General features: G+C 46.7%; 1 protein-coding gene across 8 annotated transcripts in view; it reads left to right on the top strand.

The window, feature by feature from the left end:
• EXTL3 (exostosin like glycosyltransferase 3) overlaps positions 1-21,570 on the top strand; it is a 169,122-nt gene that overhangs the window by 50,504 nt on the left and 97,048 nt on the right. For all 8 annotated transcript variants that reach the window (XM_083733231.1, XM_083733234.1, XM_083733232.1 and 5 more), the window contains exon 2: positions 10,482-10,611. The gene's annotated coding sequence lies outside the window, so the exon portion shown is untranslated. The remainder of the gene's footprint in view (positions 1-10,481; positions 10,612-21,570) is intronic.

The following is a 21,570-nucleotide window of genomic DNA, read 5'->3' as shown; positions in this document are numbered from 1 at the left end:
CAGTTGTGTGTCAGGAGAGGATGCCAAACGTGGCAGGTAGATTCAGGGACAGTATTATATTTTGGAAATGCTTCGTGTTCTTACATAGCTGCAATATTTTATACTTTCTGGATGTCTCATGGTCATATTATAAAGCAGGTGTATTCTGCGTTATAAATCAGGCCTGAGTTGCAGAGCTTTTTTTAGAGGGGTGGGGAGATCGCTCAGCATCACACGATCGATCAGGATCGACACCCCACAATCAACCAGTAGATCGCGATCGACCTGTTGGACATGCTTGTTATAAATCAAGCACTGTTTTCTTCTTCTTGTTTTCCAATGTCTTTTTTTTTTTAATGAATAACTAAATTCAGTGTGGCATTTGCAAATTTCTATTCTGGAAGTGTGGCCCAGAGGAAAAAAGGTTGACAACCACTGCTGACTCTCCTAGATAACTAGGTGGTAGGTGTGCAGAGCAGCTGGTGCTATCCTGCATCCCAGACAGTGAAAGCAACTTCTTGTTCTTCAGGGTGAAGGATGCTATGTAAGGGCAAACCAGTGGGGACCTATTAAGAAAAGCCTGTGTGCAGAGGTAAAGCCCCGGGCTGGCGGAAAACTTGCTGATGCGAGATGCTGCTAACTAACCATGTCTGTCTACTGCAGTTGGGAAGCCGAGTCGTAACGGGGCTCAGTTGGTGTCAGCTTGTAGTATATTCATAGCCTGGCAGGGGCAAGCGAATGTCAATTTGCCAGAGACGGTTAGCTCCCTAGGGGGGTCATAAAGAAATTCCAGGAGGAGTGTGATGAGCCCCAGAGTTGCAAGCGGGGCTGAAAGTGGATGGAATTTCAGCATGGGAAAATTGTAAGCTAATTCATGTACAGGGGGGAAAGGTGGGGGGTGGGATTTCCTGCTGATGACAGGCCGATAGACTTTGAATGCTAGCACTTGCTATTGGGGATTCTGCCACCACCAGCAGGCCTCTGAATTCTGGTTGCTGGGAATGTTTGGTTATCTCCCGCTTGGATTATTTCAATGCGCTCTATGTGGGGCTACCTTTGAAGGTGACCCGGAAACTACAACTAATCCAGAATGCGGCAGCTAGACTGGTGACTGGGAGCGGCCGCTGGGATCATATAACACCGGTCTTGAAAGACCTACATTGGTTCCCAGTACATTTCCAAGCACAATTCAAAGTGTTGGTGCTGACCTTTAAAGCCCTAAACGGCCTTGACCCAGTATATCTGAAGGAGCGTCTCCACCCCAATCGCTCAGCCAGGACACTGAGGTCCAGCTCCAAGGGCCTTCTGGCGGTTCCGTCACTGCGAGAAGCCAAGTTACAGGGAACCAGGCAGAGGGTCTTCTCTCCATGGGACTCTCAAGAGTCTCCTCCAGCACCATAATTCAAAAGCATCCATTCTTCGGCGATCAGCCTTCTTTATGGTCCAGCTCCTTCCACCTCTGCAATTCTATAAATTCTGTGTGCTATGTGCAAACCAGGCCATTGCCTGCATACCTTCAGGTCTGTCGTTTTATCCTTAGGGATTAGAAACCTGCTATTTAAAAAGCGGGGATCCTCAAGGTATTGAATTCTGCACTTATCCACCTCTGCGCTTTCTCAGTACATTTGTTCGATTGCGAAGACAAGAGTCCTCCCGTCTATAAGGAATGTAGCTACATATTTGGGTCTGCCTCTTTTCTTCTCCTGTTCACCTTTTCTTCTCCTGATGTAAATCAGCACATCTTGAGTCATGGTTTTGAAATTGGGACAGAAACTGGCTGCCAGCTATTGAACAGCTGGGCCTTGCTTAATAAGCCTAAATTGGGAGGATGATGCATCTGCCTCCAACACAGAATTGCACGCTTTTAACATCTTCAGAAATGTCTGTAAAGAACGCAGAGCCTGAGTGGAAGGGCTTTTTTTAATTAAAAAGAAAACGGCTCTATTTTTGAGGTTCCAGGGACACCGTGAGCACTGTGTAAAAATGCCAACATATTGATTTCCTCTGTGTGTGTGTTTCTTGCCTGGTGTCCCAGATCTTGGAAGCAACTGCAATTGGTTTATCTGTGTGCAAGACAAGCTGAACACCCCTTTAAAAACGATGATGTATTCTGTCAGTGATGTTGTTTCTCACGCAAAGTACATGTTCACAGCCACAGGATGGAATTCTAAATCTCACTTTCGGGGCTGTGTAATGGATTTCTTTTGAGTTGAGACACAAGGGCATGGCTGTATCATCCGGCAACTTGTTTCTCCACCGTCCGTGGCCAACTGGGTGCTTTCAGGAAGTCCACACAAAGGTGTTGCATGAAGGTAACAGACAAGCAGCTGGGGATGTTGTCTGGTTATGTTTTGTAGGCGGTGTTGATGACGAAACTATTTGCTTGCACTAGCAAAGCCCAAACAACGGGAAACCCAGGAGCCCCAGAAACGTGGAACTGAACTGGTTCCCATGTTCCTTTCCAATCCTTTCTTGTCCTTGTTCTTAGACGCTTGTGTGTGTGTGTGTGTGTGTGTGTGTGTGTGTAAGTAAAAAAAGGGACAAAATCTGACCCTTGAGTGCTCTGACAGGGGATGGATTCTTGCTGCGCAGCCTCTCGTTTTCCCAAGGAAGGTTTAAGCTTAAAAGGAAGAGCGAAAGCTGGGAAAGGGGAGAAGAGTCCTTGGTGTTGGAAAACTCCCTTAAGGGAAATGAGGATTCCCATTATGGCATATGGAATAAGCGGGACTCCTTATATAGGCGATACACAGGGTGACCCTCAAAAGGAGATCTGAGAAAAATCTTCCCTTGCCCTGGCCATTTTTACCCCACTTCTCACGAGTAGAAGCCTAATGGCCTCGGTCCAGTATACCTGAAGGAACATCTCCACCCCCGTTCGTTCAGCCGGACGCTGAGGTCCAGCGCCGAGGGCCTTCTGACAGTTCCCTCCTTGCGAGAAGCAAGGTTACAGGGAGCCAGGCAGAGGGCCTTCTCGGTGGTGGCACCCACACTGTGAAACGCCCTCCCATCAAATGTCAAGGAAATAAGCAACTATCTTACTTTTAAAAGACACCTGAAGGCAGACCTATTTAGGGAGGTTCGTAATGTTTGGTGTTTTCTGGTGTTTTTAATATTCTGTTGGGAGGTGCCCAGAGTGGCTGGGGAAACCCAGCCAGATGGGCGGGATATAAATAATAAATTATTTATTACAGTGGTACCTCGGGTTAAGTACTTAATTCGTTCCCGAGGTCAGTTCTTAACCTGAAGCTGTTCTTAACCTGAAGCACCATTTTAGCTAATGGGGCCTCCTGCTGCCGCTGCCACGCGATTTCTGTTCTCATCCTGAAGCAAAGTTCTTAACCCGAGGTACTATTCCTGGGTTAGCGGAGTCTGTAACCTGAAGTGTATGTAACCTGAAGCGTATGTAACCCGAGGTACCACTGTATTAGAGGAGTTGCATTGGTACAGGTTGGCATCAGGCTTGATGAATGACCCTTGTGTGAGATACTGTTGTACCTTGGCACTCGAACGGACCCTGTTTCGGAAGTCCGGTCAACTTCCGAAAACATTTGAAAACCTAGGCACAGCTTCTGATTGGCTGCAGGAGCTTCCTGCACCCAATCGGAAGCCACGTTGGACGTTTGGGTTATGAAGAATGTTCGCAAACAGAACACTCACTTCCGGGTTTGCAATGTTTGGGAGCCAACATGTTTGAGTCGCAAGGCATTCGGGATCCAAAATACGACTATATTCAGGTCTTGTGCAAGAGGGAAGCTGCACCAAAGGTGGAAAGGAGAAAACCCTTCTAGTGGTCCTTGCAGGGATGGGATGCTGTAAACCTCTTTTTATTCCTCTGGGCTTTTGAGTTTGTTTTGAATTCCTCTTTTCTGCTTGATTGTGTTTTAATGGCTCTGTTTTGAATCTCCCTGTTTTTATTGCATTTGTGTTTTTATGGTTGTGAGTTGCCTAGAGGACCTTTTTAATTTTTTTAGGGTGTGGTATAAATGATTTTATAAATAAAAAATGCCAAAGTGATGGATTGGAGAAGGTTCCTGCTCATTGAAGAAGGCGGCTATTGCGGTGTTATATGGGGAAGGGGGAATAAAGTGTGGCAGCGACTACTCTCCAGGGCTGGCATGTTGGAAGGGCAGCTGTGGGATAATTCTGCAGACAGGCATTAGTTTGTAACCAACAACCAACTAGGCTGAAAGTACGTAAATGGTCCATGTGAACTTCATGGCTGCGTGGAACAAGCTTCCCAGCCTTGGTCTGTCACTCTGACCACTGTATCATAGACCTGAAGAGTTGAAAGGGACCCCAAAGGTCATCCATTCCAACCCTCTGCAATGCAGGAATCTCAACTACAGCATCCATGACAGATGGTCCTCCAACCTCTGCTTAAAAGCCTCCAGCGAAAAACCGTTCCACGGTTGAAGAGCTCTTACTGTCAGAACTTTGAAACAAAATAAAAAAAAAATCCCTTCCAGTAGCACCTTAGAGACCAACTAAGTTTGCTATTGGTATGAGCTTTCGTGTGCATGCACACTTCTTCAGATACGCTGTCAGAACGTTTTCCCTGATGTTTAGTCAGCCGTTGGTTCGAGTCCTACCTTCTAGAGCAGGAGAAAAGAAGCTCACTCCATCTTCCTTAAGATATTTGAAGATGGCTATCACAACTACACGGGATGCAGGTGGCGCTGTGGTCTAAACCACTGAGCCTAGGGGGGCTTGCCCATCAGAAGGTTGGTGGTTCGAATCCCCGCGACGGGGTGAGCTCCCGTTGGTCGGTCCCTCCTCCTGCCAACCTAACAGTTCAAAAGCATGTCAAAGTGCAAGTAGATAAATAGGTACCACTCCAGTGGGAAGGTAAACGGCATTTCTGTGCGCTGCTCTGGTTCGCCAAAGCGGCTTAGTGATGCTGGCCACATGACCCGGAAGCTGTACGCCGGCTCCCTCGGCCAGTAAAGCGAGATGAGCGCTACAACCCCAGAGTCGTCCACGACTGGACCTAATGGTCAGGGGTCCCTTTACCTTTATCACATCTACTCTCAGTCTTCTCTTTCTCGTGCTAAGCATATCCAGCTCCTGTACAGCACCTTGGTCTCAGTATGAATATTGCTGCAGCTCTTCCTTAAATTAGGCTTCTGGCCCTTATGAAGTAATGAAACATGCAGTTTTGATTTCGGGTGGAGGATGCTGAACTAAGCCAATGGAGGACATCTTGCATGGGTGAAATAAAGGCTGTTCAGATTCCGATTGTGCAGAATATGTGGGCAGTCTTAATTCTAGGTTGCCGGCAGCCTGAGAAAAGAATTGAGGATTTTATCTCATTAATAGGGTGGCAGGAGAGGAGTAAATGCCACCCAGGAAATTGATGGTTTTGTTTGCTCCTTATTGGAAAGTGAAGCAGTTCCCATCGTTTCAGGATTACAAGGGCTGCTGTAAGGGTGGAAGGGAACAATTGGGTCAAGAGGCTCTTTAACAATATATATATATATTAGGGATTAGCAATGGATCAAGCATCTGAAACTGGGCTGAAACAGAAAGCAAGAATCCCGGCTGGTGCGCTCAAACCCGCTGTGCAACTAAGCTCTGCTTAGCAGTCCCATCAACAACTCTCTGCGCTGGGCTCAGTTGATTAGCTATCAAGGGGGAGGGTTTAGGCTAGTAGCAGAGCTTGGGAATCTAAGGTAAAGGTAAAGGGACCCCTGACCATTAGATCCAGTTGCGGACGACTCTGGGGTTGCGGCGCTCATCTCGCTTTATTGGCCGAGGGAGCCGGTGTACAGCTTCCGGGTCCTGTGGCCAGCAGGACTAAGCCGCTTCTGGCGAACCAGAGTAGCGCACGGAAACGCCGTTTACCTTCCCGCCGGAGTGGTACCTATTTATCTACTTGCACTTTTTTTAAAAAAAATATTTATTAAGGTTTTGAAAGATTACAAAATTAAAGAAAAAGAAAAGAAAAAAGAGCAAAAACACAGAGAAATAAAAACAATTAAGAAAAAAACACAAATCAAACCTTCCATAACTTATCTTTCATTTGCTTGTTTCTTTGACCTCCTCACACCTCCCTTTTTTGTGTTCTAGTTCAATGAGCTATTTCAGCAAATCCTTTCCATCTTTGTTTTTATCCTAATAATTTATCTTAATATAATGTAACTTTACATTCTCACCAATTAACAATCTATTTTTACTTAATCTTTTATAACATTTCTGCTAAAACCACGTAACTTCATTCCAACATCCTTCTAACATTCCTTAATTTTACAAAGTTTCTGTAAATAAACTTTAAATTTCTTCCTATCTTCTTCCACCGACTCTTATCTACTTGCACTTTGACGTGCTTTTGAACTGCTAGGTTGGCAGGAGCAGGGACCGAGCAATGGGAGCTCACCCCGTCGCGGGGATTCGGACCACTGGCCTTCTAATCCATGGCTGTGCTGTCTAGGGCTGATGGAAGTTGAAGTTCAAAACATGCAGAGGGCACCAGGTTGGGAAAGGCTGGGCTTTAGATATGACTGGGCTTCCGTTGCTCTGAACTTTGCAATCCCAGCCGAATCTCCTAATCTTCCTCTCTCCCTGCCCTCAGAGCTTATCCTGCACTATCTCTTTGTCCAAATCCGGTTGGTTGTAAAGGCGGCGAGAAATAAATGGTAAAACCTGGTGTTGAAAAATGGATCTCTGCTCTTGTCGCTTGGCAAAACAGTTCTAGACGTGGTGAGTGAATTCTGAGGCCAGGGTATTGCCTCTGTTCTGCGGATGAGCCTTTGTGGCGCTTGATGGATTGCGTATCTGCTCAGGGAAAAAGACAAAAACATTTTTCCTCTGCTTGCCGGGTCAACGATTTGTGCGTCCAGCACCCCAGCCCCTTTTTCTGACACAGTACATACAGCTGTAAATATTGTCTCTCCAAATTCCTAGCATTTTGCTGTGGTTTTTGTTGTTGCAGTCAGAGCCTGTTGCCTGCCTGTTCTCTGACTCATCATTTAATATCAGTTCTTCTGGCTTGGGGGGGGGGGGGGCTTTGTGGGCTGGCTAAACATATGGAGACTTTTTGCCACTATTAATCTAAAGACCCTAAACTGATGCGTCCACCATCAAAGGCATGGCCTGCTTCCATGCACTTACTGGAGTAATGCTGAAATAGGATAAAAAGGGATTGGGCGTTGGCTTCTGTTGCGAAACTGTGATTAAATCAGAGATATGTCTCTAGTGTTAAGAGGAGCTTGCAGAGAAAGGAACAAATGGATATGTGTTGTTTCTGAAATCGGAGAAGGAAATTTAGCGCTGCTTGAAGCTGCTAATGGGCTTCTACAGGCATTCTATAGATCTCGTTTGGACTTCAGGCAGAGTATTTATTTGAATTTATTTCATAAAATTTACAAACTAATAATAATAATAACAATAATTTCTCAAAGCTGTTTACAAAGAAAATAAAACTATAAAATTATCAGTAGAAGCAACCCTGTCAAACATTTGAAAGATAAAACCAGCAATAAACTCAAAGCAAATTAAAGCATACATCAGCATTCCTCATGTCTGGGTAGGCTTGTCTAAACAAGAACGATTTCAGCAGGCGCTGAAAAAGAGGTAAGTGAAGACCTGATGTCAATAGGCAGGGAGTTCCAGAGCTACACATTATGACTTGTCTCGAAATATAGGCTGCTTCTCAACATTTGCAAAAATTAGGTAAAGGTAAAGGGACCCCTGACCATTAGGTCCAGTCGTGATCGACTCTGGGGTTATGGCGCTCATCTCGCTTTACTGGCCGAGGGAGCCAGCGTACAGCTTCCGGGTCATGTGGCCAGCAGGACTAAGCCACTTCCGGCGAACCAGAGCAGCGCACGGAAACGCCGTTTACTTTCCTGCTGGAGAGCGGTCCCTATTTATCTACTTGCACTTTGACGTGCTTTCGAACTGCTAGGTTGGCAGGAGCTGGGACTGACCAACAGAAGCTCACCCCATTGCAGGGATTCAAACCTCCGACCTTCTGATCGGCAAGCCCTAGGCTCTGTGGTTTAAACCACAGCGCCACCTGTGTCCCTATTTGCAAAAATTACGAGGAAATAAATAAATTTATATGTTTAAAATCTAATTGGAGTTGCTGTGCAGACGCACAACCACACACACAGTCAAAGTGCTCTTTATAAGTCATAGAGGGTAAAGCAGCACTGAGGGATGTTCTGTAACTTCAGTGGGTGAAGAAGAAGAGTCTGGATTTGATATCCCTCTTTATCACTCCCCTAAGGAGTCTCAAAGCGGCTAACATTCTCCTTTCCCTTCCTCCCCCACAACAAACACTCTGTGAGGTGCGTGGGGCTGAGAGACCTCAGAGAAGTGGGACTGGCCCAAGGTCACCCAGCAGCTGCATATGGAGGAGAAGGGAAGCGAACCCGGTTCACCAGATTACGAGTTCACTGCTCTTAACCACTACACCACGCTGGCTCTCATGAGATGGGCAGGGATGCTGAACGCCCCTCTTTCCTACTTCTTACCACTTCCCTCTCCCCCTTATTTCTTAGTCTTGCTCTGGAGCAGGAAGAGGCGATTGTCTGGGGAGTGTAGGTATAGGATGGAGGGACCCTACCCACAACCTGTCGCCTGCTTCTCTGTTCGAAAAAGCTGCTCCCCCCACTGTGGCACACGGCGTCATCAGTGTGCATAGTTTGCTTATCAGAGTTATTTCGAGCTAGGAGATACAGAAGGGAGGAGATTTTCCCAAAGGAATGTAGATTAGGTATTCATTCTTTCAACAGCTGCTAGATTGGCTGTTGTGTTAAATACTGAAAATCCAGGAGAGGCTTATCGGTGGGGGGAAATACTTGCACAATGCGTGGGAGATTTTTTTAATGTATATAATGGGAAGGAAACAGGAAGCTGAAGGGAGCGCATGTGAGAGAGAGCATTTTTTAATAATTCCAAACTGGGCACTTTCCTTCCTGGAACGGGAGATGGTTACAATTTAGAATCATAGAATTGTAGTAGTAGTAGTAGTAGTAGTAGTAATAATAATAATAATAATAATAATAATAATAATAATAATAATAATTTATTATTTATACCCCACCCATCTGGCTGGGCTTCCCCAGCCACTCTAGGCCACTCTGGGCAGCTTCCAAGAAAATATCAAAATACTGTAATGCACCAAACATTAAAAGCTTCCCTAAACAGGGCTGCCTTCAGATGTCTTCTAAAAGTCTGGTAGTTGTTGTTCTCTTTGACATCTGCTGGGAGCAGCATTCCACAGGGCGGGTGCCACTACCGAGAAGGCCCTCTGCCTGGTTCCACGTAACCTCATTTCTCGCAGTGAGGGAACCGCCAGAAGGCCCTTGGAGCTGGACCTCAGTGTCTGCCCTGAACGATGGGGGTGGAGACGCTCCTTCAGATATACTGGACCGAGGCTGTTTGGGACTTTCAAGGTCAGCACCAACACTTTGAATTGTGCTTGGAAACGTACTGGGAGCCAATGCAGGTCTTTCAAGGCCAGTGTTATGTGGAGTTGGAAGCAACCCAGAGAGTCATCGACTGGGTTGTAGGAATCTCAGCTAAAGCATCCACATGACAGATGGCTATCCAACCTTCTCCAAGGAAGGAGAGTCCACAGTCTCCTGAGGGTGTCCATTCCATAGATGGACAGCTCTTGCGGTCAGAAAGTTCTTCCTGATGTTGAGTTGGGGGGTCCCATTTCTTGTAACTTGACTTAGGTGGTTTGAGTTCTACCTTCCAGAGCAGCAAAAAACAAGCTTGCTCCATCCTCTATGTGGCAGCCATGATGGCTCTCATATCTCCTCTTCTCCAGGCTAAACATATTTTAAAAGTACAGTTGTCATTGGAATGGTTTATTTTTGCCTCAAATGCTTTCTTGCCCAGAGTTTGTGGTTGCTTTGCATCTCAAAGGTAAAGGGACCCCTGACCATTACGTCCAGTTGTGACCAACTCTGGGGTTGCAGCGCTCATCTCGCTTTCAGGCCGAGGGAGCCAGCGTACAGCTTCTGGGTCATGTGGCCAGCATGACTAAGCCGCTTTAGCGAACCAGAGCAGTGCATGGAAACGCCGTTTACCTTCCCGCCGGAGCGGTACCTATTTATCTACTTGTACTTTGACGTGCTTTCGAACTGTTAGGTTGGCAGGAGCAGGGACCGAGCAACGGGAGCTCACCCCGTCGCGGGGATTCGAACCACCAAACTTCTGACCGGCAAGCCCTAGGCTCTGTGGTTTAGACCACAGTGCCACCCACGTCCTGTGCGGATTTGCATCTTAAGCATGTATTAATACTTTTGGATCTTCATCCTTGTCATTGAGAAATGCACTTGGACGGTCTGTGTGGGTTTTTCTATTCCACAGGCCATTATTATCTCCACCGTGTTCTTCCATTACTGTTCAAGCAGCCCAATTGCTGACTCACTCTAGTTGCCATGTGTTTATCCGTCCATATATGTGTGTGCCTATCAACTGACTTCAGAGAATACTACTTTCTCTATCTTTCCTTCATTATCTCCCCTTTTTTTTAACTCTTATTGCAGCTGATCCTGTTGATAATCCGTAAAATCCTGTTCCTGGTGGGAAATCTGGACATTAAAAGTTTTTCCAGTGTTTCATCCAGTGGACAGATTGGAGGCTCTTTCTGGGTTGCAGGCTGGTCACAAAATTGAGGTAAGGTGAAATTCTGTCTCTTAAGTGAGCTGGTTTCTTTGTCTTTATGTAAAAATGAGATTGGCTTTTTCAGTCCGCTACATCCCCATGAGAAGTCACATACAAATAATGAAATGCATATTTGTAACAAAACAAAACAAAACTTGCTTTTCTATTGATCAACAGCAAATCTACCCTGCTAAGTGTAAAGTCCTCCATTTTTCTTGTAACTGCTTCTTGCTTGCATTCCCTCTGTTACCTAAAGGGGGCTCCACAGTTTACCTTTCTTGCAACTACTGTTGCATTAAAGAGCGCACCTACGGTATATTTGGAAACATCGCCATTGGCGATCACTCGTAGCCAAGTAAGATTGTCTTCCTTAAATACGGTTTTAAAAGTGAGACCATAAGTGACTAAGGAGGCCAATTCTGGATCCACACGTCCTTCCACAGTGGGGACATTGGTATCCGGGCGGGAGTTGATCATGGTGTGGATTTGCCAAGCATGCCTTCCTCTTAGCACGTTTCTCCCTTGTGTCCAGAATTAGAATGTCTTCAAAGCCCATGACACCTTTGGTAAAGGCTGTTCTCCAACTGGAGCGCTCGCAGGCCAGTGTTTCCCAACTGTTAGTGTTTATACTACATTTTTTAAGATTTGCCTTGAGACAGTCTTTAAACCTCTTTTGTTGATCACCAGCTTTACGCTTTCCATTTTTAAGTTTGGAATAGCTTTGGAAGACGATAATCAGGTATCCAAACAACATGTCCAGTCCATAGGTGAATTAATACCAGTGTATCGAAAATAGCAAAGATCACAAGTGTTGAAGCAATGATTCTTCCACATCAACTTGGTTGGACTGGGCATGTTGTCTTTTTTTTTATTTAGACCGTCTTAGACAACTGATTGGAAAGGTTAATATATTAGCTTAATATCCCACCTTGTTTGCATGCCGATACCCATAGCTTCGCGGTTGGCACGCAGGCAGGTGAAAGCAGTGTTTGAAATTCCCCGGGTGCCAGGGGTGTTTTGCTACTGGTGCGGGTCCAGTACTGGAGATTTCTGGGTGCCAGATTGCAAACTGACATCTCCATGGAGCCAGCTGACTTGTGCATAGCAAAAGACATGTGAAAGTCCATAGTTATTACCGTTTCCACTGGGTGTGATTCTCACTTCTTGCCTAGTGGGACAAGTGAATTGTTTAAGGTGATCCAGAAATTACAACTAATCCAGAATGCGGCAGCTAGACTGGTGACTGGGAATGGCTGCCAAGACCACATTAACACCGGTCTTGAAAGACCTACACTGGCTCCCAGTACATTTCCAAGCACAATTCAAAGTGTTGGTGCTGACCTTTAAAACCCTAAGTGGCCTTGGTCCAGGATACCTGAAGGAGCGTCTCCACCCCCATCGTTCAGTGGGGAGGTACATGCTGAGGTCCAACTTCGAGGGCTGTCTGGCAGTTCTCTCCCTGCGAGAAGTCAAGTTACAGGGAACCAGGCAGAGGGCCTTCTTGGTGGTGGCACCCGCCCTGTGGAACGCCCTCCCACCAGATGTCAAAGAGATAAACAACTACCAGACTTTTAGAAGACATCTGAAGGCAGCCCTCTTTAGGGAAGCTTTTAATCTTTAATAGACTATTGTATATTAATATTCTGTTGGAAGCCGCCCAGAGTGGCTGGGGAAACCCAGCGGGATGGGCGGGGTATAAATGATAAATTATTATTGTGGTTGTTGTTGTAAGAACGAGATACAGCCAAGCAATGTAGCTGAAATCATAGACTCATAAAATTGTAGTGTTGGAAGGGACCCTGATGAACAGGCATTCCGTTGCGGTGGCCGCAACCCAAGTCTAAGGCGTCATTTGGCACCTAGCTTATATATCTGAGTTTCTAACACAGGTGGGAAGCCATAGATTAAATAGGGTAGGGGCCAAGATACAGCCTTGCCTAACTCCTCGATTATTCAGAATAGGACCTGCAAGTCTACCATCTTTTGATACTTTAACATATATTTGGTTATTAGAATGTAAACTTTGAATCAGTGTAAGTAGATATGGGTCGATACCAAGGTGTTCTAGTTTAGTCCATAGTTTGTTGCGGTCGACCGAATCAAAGGCACTTTTAAAATCCACAAATGCCACAAAGAGTTTTCGTTTATTTCTCATGACATATTTATCCACAAGATGACTTAACACTAGACACTGGTCAAGAGTTGACGAGCCTGCCTTAAAACCAGCCTGCTCTTTACCAGGTAGACCTTTTGTCAGCATCCATTCTTCCAATTTAATAAGCAGAGATTTGGCATAGATTTTGTAGGAAATTTGATTAGAGAGAATGGGAAGGCAAATGAGTGTTGATGATGGGAAAGAGGGAGTCTTCAAGGTACTGGGGAAGTGATTTGGGAATGTCCCAAAATGATGCAGAGATGTGCAAAGGTGAAAATTTAAGCAGCCAGTGCAGGGAGAGGAGGACTTGGGAAGCAGCAGCCAGGCTTTGTAATCATTTTGATGCAGACGTCATAATGATTCCTGCTAATGCTATTATACTAAATTTTTTGGGACTTAACTGTGCCAGGATACCCTATAAAACTTTAGGGGTGACATGGGGCTCTTCTCTGCTACGTTTTAAGCTCCTGCTTGTCTGTTTTGTTCATATATATTTTTGTTGTTTTTCATGGGGCTAAGATGGTTGGACGGCACCTTGTACGCCTCCTTCCGGCGACTCCTGCAGCCACGTTGGCGTTAAACTTATTGCTCTGCTTTCCTTTGGACCCACATGTACCTCCATAGACACTGCCCAGCCTTGTGCCCCGGGGAGGCCACTATGGTGCTTTGTAGCCTGCTTCTGAGCTGGTGCCACCAAGTTAAATGTCATCTGTAGATGTTTTGTTGTTGGCTGTTTTGGAAAGGAAATGGTTTCCTTCTCTGTGCTGTTATGAAAAGAGGTTACCGTATTTTTCGCCCTATAGGACGCACCGGCCCATAGGACGCACCTAGTTTTCAGGGGGGGGGGGAATTAAAGGAAAAAAATATGATTTCCCCCCCGCAGCTCTGGGAGCAGCAGACAGGCTGCACGCAGCCTGTGCGCTACTCCAAGACCTTCTTCCTGCTTTTGCGGGAGGTGGCGGAATTCCCCCACCTCCCGCAAAAGCCCACAGGAGCCGCGCGTGACTCCTGCGGGCTTTTCGACCAGGAGGGAGAAGGGACTGAAACGGCCAGTCAGTCCCTTCTCCCTCCTTGGGGAAAAGCCCCCAAGAGCGGCACGCTCTTTAAAGGCTGCGCGGCTCCTGCAGGCTTTTCTAGGAGGTGGGGGAATTCCCCCACCTCCTAGAAAAGCCAGCAGAAGCTACACAGCCGCTTTAAAGAGCGCAGGGCTTTTGCCTGCTTTTGCGGAAGGTGGGGGAATTCCCCCATCTCCCGCAAAAGCCCACAGGAGGGAGAAGGGACGGACTCCGCCAGTCTGTCCCTTCTCCCTCCTTCGGGAAAAGCCCCCAAGAGCTGCGCGCTCTTTAAAGGCTGTGCGGCTCTTGCCGGCTTTTCTGCGAGGTGGGGGAATTCCCCCACCTCCTAGAAAAGCCAGCAAAGCCTCGCAGCTGCTTTAAAGAGCGCAGGGCTTTTGCCTGCTTTTGCGGGAGGTGGGGGAATTCCCCCATCTCCCGCAAAAGCCCACAGGAGGGAGAAGGGACGGACTCTGCCAGTCTGTCCCTTCTCCCTCCTTGGGGAAAAGCCCCCAAGAGCTGCGCGCTCTTTAAAGGCTGCGCGGCTCCTGCAGGCTTTTCTGCGAGGTGGGGGAATTCCCCCACCTCCTAGAAAAGCCAGCAAAGCCTCGCAGCTGCTTTAAAGAGCATCCGGCTTTTGCCTGCTTTTGCGCGCCTTCCCACTGCCCCCCATCCTCTGGGGGGTGGCGATAGGGGAAGCGCTGCTTTCCCCACCGCCAGCCTCCAAGCCGGTTGGAGAGTAGCAGGAAGGCTTCGCGCGCCTTCCCACTGCCCCCCATCCTCTGGGGCTGGCGATGGGGGAAGCGCTGCTTTCCCCCACCGCCAGCCTCAAAGAGCAGACTCTCCTGGCTTCAGCAGAAGCAACGCGAAGCCTCTGGAGCGCAGGCTTCGGAGGCTTCGCGTTGCTATCGCTGAAGCCAAGGAGCCTGCATTCGCCCCATAAGACGCACACACATTTCCCCTTCATTTTTGGAGCTGGAAAAGTGCGTCTTAGAGGGCGAAAAATACGGTAGTTTCTTTTTGTGATGGAATTCCCAACTTGGTGGATTAGTGGAATGCTGTGGACATAGTGTATCTTGATTTCAATAAGGCTTTGGACAAGTCCCGCGTTCCCCTCGCACCAGCTACCCACCCCCAAATTTAAATAAATGTTTCTACTCCTCATGGTTGTGGGTATATTGGCTGCCCAGGGAATTTTCAGAAGTACTAAAGTGTGTGAGAGCATGACATTCGGGGATAAGGTGGTGAGGTGTTGTTGCTCTTTTTTTTAAAAAAAAAAAAATATTCAAAATTATAACAAAACATATTTTCCAACAACATATTCTTATTTCCCCCCCCCCATTTTTCCTCCCCCCATAAAACCCATCCCCCCACCCCCCGACTTTCCTCAGTTCCAGTCTTTGGTTTCTCCAATAATGCTATTTTCTGCATGTTACATAGTTGTATAGATCCTCCAACTGTTTAGCTTATTATTATCAGTAAAAAAAAGGTGTTTTTGCTCAACGTAGCTTTCCTTCTCTCGCCACAATTAGTGAAAACTGGGTGCATTTTGCAGGGTGTTTCGACCGATCGCCTTTCAGCTCTGCTATTTTGGTGATAACTTTTCCCTCCTTCCTGTGGAGAGATGGAGGCTCATTTATATTCATTGGGCTTGGAATTGCTGTGATAAATAGAGGTTACTGGCGTTCTTATGAGTTGGCCTGACTGCTTTCTGGGGTCTGCAGTAGGCTGAATTCCTATGAAACTCCTTTCGCTTTTGTTCCCTTCCTTTCTCCTGCCTGCTTCGGAGCTTATTAGAGCCTACTTACCACACCTTTGAACAGAACGCGGAGTCCGTGGGGACAGAATAGGAGACTGCACCCTGGAGGGCCCAGTGACTTTGGACAATAACCTCGACTTCCCACGGCAGTTTCCCATTGTTTGAAGTAATTTTTGATTGAACAGGAGGAATAACAGTCAAGTGGTGCGTGGTGGGTCGTCCCCCCCCCCCCAGAACCTTTTGCCATTGCTTGTTCCATTTTGATGGGAATGCCAATTTAGACTGGGGGATAGCAGTGTCACCCACCACCCATTTTCCACATCGTCTTCCTTGGCTCCAGACGTAATGGCCAGTTGGAAGAACAGCAAGGGGCTATTCTGGAAGTTCCAGCTACACCTGAACTGCCTTCGTGATTGGGAGACTGCTGTAAGCGGATGGAAACATTATCAGGATTTTAATAACACTTGTAATGTAACAATTACAAAAATATGTGCTATAGAATCATAGAATCATAGAGTTGGAAGAGACCACAAGGGCCATCGAGTCCAACTCCCTGCTAAGCAGGAAACACCATCAGAGCACTCCTGACATATGGTTGTCAAGCCTCTGCTTAAAGACCTCCAAAGAAGGAGACTCCACCACACTCCTTGGCAGCAAATTCCACTGTCGAACAGCTCTTACTGTCAGGAAGTTCTTCCTAATGTTTAGGTGGAATCTTCTTTCTTGTAGTTTGGATCCATTGCTCCGTGTCTGCTTCTCTGGAGCAGCAGAAAACAACCTTTCTCCCTCCTCTATGTGACATCCTTTTATATATTTGAACATGGCTATCATATCCATATCACCCCTTAACCTCCTCTTCTCCAGGCTAAACATGCCCAGCTCCCTTAGCCGTTCCTCATAAGCATCGTTTCCAGGCCTTTGACCATTTTGGCTGCCCTCCTCTGGACACGTTCCAGTTTGTCAGTGTCCTTCTTGAACTGTGGTGCCCAGAACTGGACACAGTACTCCAGGTGAGGTCTGACCAGCGCAGAATACAGTGGCACTATTACTTCCCTTGATCTAGATGCTATACTCCTATTGATGCAGCCCAGAATTGCATTGGCTTTTTTAGCTGCCGCGTCACACTGTTGGCTCATGTCAAGTTTGTGGTCAACCAAGACTCCTAGATCCTTTTCACATGTACTGCTCTCAAGCCAGGTGTCACCCATCTTGTATTTGTGCCTCTCATTTTTTTTGCCCAAGTGCAATACTTTACATTTCTCCCTGTTAAAATTCATCTTGTTTGTTTTGGCCCAGTTCTCTAATCTGTCAAGGTCGTTTTGAAGTGTGATCCTGTCCTCTGGGGTGTTAGCCACCCCTCCCATTTTGGTGCCATCTGCAAATTTGATCAGGATGCCCTTGAGTCCATCATCCAAGTCGTTGATAAAGATATTGAATAAGACCGGGCCCAAGACAGAACCCTGTGGCACCCCACTAGTCACTCTTCTTCTATGAAACAACATGCATTGGGAAATGATGGCAATGAGACCCATGGAGGGGATGGGGGAAAGTCTAGAGATTCAGAGAAAGCTCTAAATGTGGGGTGGGGTTTGGTATTATTATAATTTTATGCTTGTAAAATATGGTTACCAGATTTCAATGAATCTGGGGACACTTTTTTTTAAAAAAAAGCTGAGTACCAACAGGGAGTCAGTGGTGGGGATGGTGAGGCAAAAGACCCTGGGCCCAAGCACGCATGCATATTGTATAAAGGTGCAAAGCCCTTCTTTTGCACCCTGTGAAACATAAATGCACAGAGGTTTTTAAAAACAGCAATGGTGTGCCACCCACCCATGACTCCCCCAATCTCCTTCCCCCTTCCTCCTTTGTTTTGACTGATTGGAGGAGACTTGGAAGTCGCGGGTGGGCAGCTGTTGCCCAGTTTTTTTAAAAAACTCTGCACATTTATGTTTCACAGGGTGTGAAAGATGGGCTTTGCACCTTGCCTGGCAGAGAAACTGCATGTCTTGCACCCCTCCTGGGCAATGGCCACCCACTCGCGACACCCGAGCTTCCCCCGATCTGTCAAAACAAAGGGGGAAGGGGGCAGGAGATCTGTACCGCCAGGCGTCCCCGGTTCCCCTTCGGCAGTGGCAGCTGCAGCGGGCAGCTCCTGAAGCCAGCCAGAGCCAACTGCGCTACCAGGCTGGCTCCGGGCTGGTGAGACTGCCGCTGCCACGTTTCCCAGGGACAGATTTGGCAATCCGGGGACTGTCTCCAGGAACCAGGGACATCTGGTAACCCTATTGTGAAATCAAATAAAAATTACAGTGGTACCTCAGGTTAAGAACTTAATTCGTTCCGGAGGTCTGTTCTTAACCTGAAACTGTTCTTAACCTGAAGCACCACTTTAGCTAATGGGGCCTCCTGCTGCCGCTGTGCCACCGGAGCACGATTTCTGTTCTCCTCCTGAAGCAAAGTTCTTAACCCGAGGTAATATGTAACCCGAGGTACCACTGTATTTTCAAAATTGCAAAGAAAGAAAGAAAGAAAGAAAGAAAGAAAGAAAGAAAGAAAGAACTGCCTTCCTGAAAAAGCAGCCCTGTTCAGATACGCTGAACATGTCCTTTTTAAAAATAAAAATGGAGTGCTCTTCACTGCACAGGAACATGAGCTTTCTCAGAGTGCACATTTGACCTAGGAGGAAACAAGAATAGCCAATCTCAGTAGGGATAGTGTGTTGAAGTGGTACAGAATGCACCATGGGATCTTGGGGGGGGGGGGAGTAACACGGGAAGGAGAAGATGTGTAGCTGGGGTCTTTTACCGTTGGCCTGAGGGTTTGATGAGAAAGGCATGGATTCTCTAATGCATGGATTTGTGGGGTGTGGGAGAGTGTTGAGCTTTGACATCGGATCCAGGCCAAGTAAGATGACCGGGGGAGCGGTAAGGGGCAGATTTCAATGCAGTGGAAGCAAAAGACTCTCCTGGGCAGCATGAATGGGTGGAAAGGGAAACGGCACGGCCTCTTCTCTCTGTAATTCCCCCCCAGGGTGTCGTACAATGCACTCTCTCGCTTCCACAGGATATCCTATTGTAGATCCCTGGGGCCTTCGTTCTGTACGGCTTGGAATGTCCTCTGTGGGGCATCCGTCCCGGGTGTCAGGCCTGCTGCCAAAACTCCCCTGGATCAGATCTGGGAATCGAGCAGAACTCCCACGAGCAAAGTAGCCTCTCCTCCCCACCCCAAGCTCAGTTTATCCAAATAAAAATATCGGAAGGAGTGTCTCTACCCCAGACACCGGGGTCTACCTCCGAGGGTCTTCTGGTGGTTCCCTCCCTGCAAGAAGTGAGGTGACAGGGGACCAGGCAGAAGAGGGCCTTCTCGGTGGTGGCGCCTGCCCTGTGGAACGCCCTCCCATCAGATGTCAAGAAAATAAACAACTAACTGACTTTTAGAAGACACCTGAAGGCAGCCCTGTTTAGGGAAGTTTTTAATGTTTGATGTTTTATCGCATTTCTAATATTCTGTTGTGAACTGCCCAGAGTGGCTGGGGAAACCCAGCTAGATGGGTGGGGTATAAATAATAAATTAGCATTATCATCACCATAATCATTATTGTTGTTGTTGTTGTTATTATTATTATTATTATTATTATTATTATTATTATTATTATTATATCCAGTTGGGCTGATCGTTTGTGCTGTTGCTTGGATGTGGGCTCATTTTAGTCCCAAATAGGACTAATTTAGCTAGCCCTGGTGATCATCTAATGTTTATTGGATGGATTTTTCCCCTCAACTGATTTTTGAATTCTGAATTTATTGTTATTCAAGTTTTATACTGTATTTTATGCTGTTTTTTGTTGCATCAATTAAGCGTTTTAAATTTGTTGTTAGCCGCCCCGAGCCTGGTTTTCTGAACCGGGAAGGGCGGGGTATAAATAATTTTTTATTATTATTAATTTATTATTTTGCTTGCTTCTTCTCTTGAGTCCTTGTGTAAAAGTAAGGTGACACATGGCTTTGTGTCCTTGGACTGTTCTGTTGGCCTGTGGACATACAAGGGTTAGGCTTGCATTGAGAGAAGAACCCTGACCTCTGTCTGTGTTGTGTTGATTAGATGTTCAGTAGAAGGACACACATTATTCCCCTCCATTAAAGCATGTGACACAAAGATCACGCCTGTCCCGTACAGGAAGATGAAAATCTAGAATCCTGGTGCTCTGTATTCTTCCTCGGGACAAGGGCACATCCAGTCCGATGTCTCCGGCGTTGGAGGCAGAACATGGCCTTGTCCTCTGTGGAAAGACGCAAAAAGCATTTGACAAATTAAAAGCGATAATGAAGCATGAGAACGCATGAGTGCAACCAGAAATTGGAAATCCCACGGGGCGCTTTCAGGAGTGAACGCAGTAATTTGTAATCCAAATTGAAGTGTGCAGATGGGATTATGATGATCATGCGAGGTGATACCACTTGACAAAGAAGAATCCGTTGCCTCCCAGTATTTATTGCCACCCATTAGCAGTCACAGTTTCTTCTGTGATTCCACCGCCTTGTATCATTTGTGTGAAATGTTAAATCCCAGTTTTAACTAAAAACAAAACAAAACACCACACCAGTTACTGGTTCCAAACTTGCGTGTTTCTTTTGCCAGTGGCTGTTCTGCAGTTGCTGTTGCTAACTGTTAATAGCAACTATTGCAGAGATTGCCAACACAGCACCTGTGGGCACAATGGTGCACTTCATAGAATCGCAGAATTGTAGAATCAGAAGGGAACCTGAGGACTGCCTGCTGAGGGCCTGAAGGACCCTGCCCTTGCATTTAATTTTTATCTGTGTTGTTTTAAACGAGACCGTCTTGGCTGTGTGCCCTGGAAACCCTGCACCCTGCCTTGCTGGCTCTTTCCCATCTTGCCTGGGAGAGTGGAATGCGGACTGACTCCAGCTACAAATGTTGGGCGCAAACAGCTGGTCTGGAGCAAACAGCAAAACCCAGGTGCTGGTTTGGGGTGTAGAGGACTCTCTACTCTGGTTCCCTGTTTGACTCAGGAGGATGGCCCCCTGAGGATCAGGAGGCCCTTGCCCCTTTCCACCTGGGGTGGCACTGCGGCTGCTGCTCAGCAGAGAAGGCTCCTCTTTTAAATTGTTTTTAATTTATATCTGTGTTGTTTTCAATGAGACCGCCTTGGCTGTGAGCCCTGGAAGACCTGCACCCTGCCTTGCTGGTCCTTTCCCATCTGGCTTGGGAGAGTGGAATGCGGACTGACTCCAGCTACAAAAGCTGAGGCTGTTGAAGGGATTCTTGGGCTGGAGTATTGTTTACAGGGGTGTTGAGAGAACTGTGGCTGTTATTTATATTATTGTTGTATCTTTAGTTTTAGATCTTAAGATTTACGTGGAAACTGTTTCCATTTGGTTGTGTACGTTTTGATGTGTTTTATTTATTGTTTATGACTTCTGTTATGCATGTAATCATGTAAATCTTGTCATGTTGTAAGCCGCCTTGAGCATAGTTTCAACTATGGAAAGGCAGCATACAATAAAATGGTGGTGATGATGTAGTCCAACCCCCTACAATGCAGGAATATGCAGCTGTCCCGTATGGGGATTGAACCTGCAACCTTGGCATTATCAGCCCCACGCTCTGTCATGGGGGTCACCTTAGACAGGGAATGATGGTGGTTGCTGAAGAAGGAACTTGGCAGAATGTCCCTCTTTCTGGATTCTGCTTTTTGGCTTCTCAAGGCTCAGGTTAATTCTTCTGTAGTGAGAGCTGGACCATAAAGAAGGCTGATCACCGAGAAATTGATGCTTTTGAATTGTGGTGCTGGAGGAGACTCTTGAGAGTCCCATGGACTGCAAGAAGATCAAACCGATCCATTCTGAAGGAAATCAGCCCTGAGTGCTCACTGAAAGGACAGATCCTGAAGCTGAGACTCCAAGACTTTGGCCACCTCATGAGAAGAGAAGACTCCCTGGAAAAGACCCTGATGTTGGGAAAGATGGAGGGCACAAGGAGAA

Source organism: Podarcis gaigeae (assembly GCF_964106915.1).
Source record: "Podarcis gaigeae genome assembly, chromosome: 3".
NCBI lineage: Eukaryota > Metazoa > Chordata > Lepidosauria > Squamata > Lacertidae > Podarcis > Podarcis gaigeae.
This window is presented reverse-complemented; position numbering and strand designations above follow the sequence as displayed.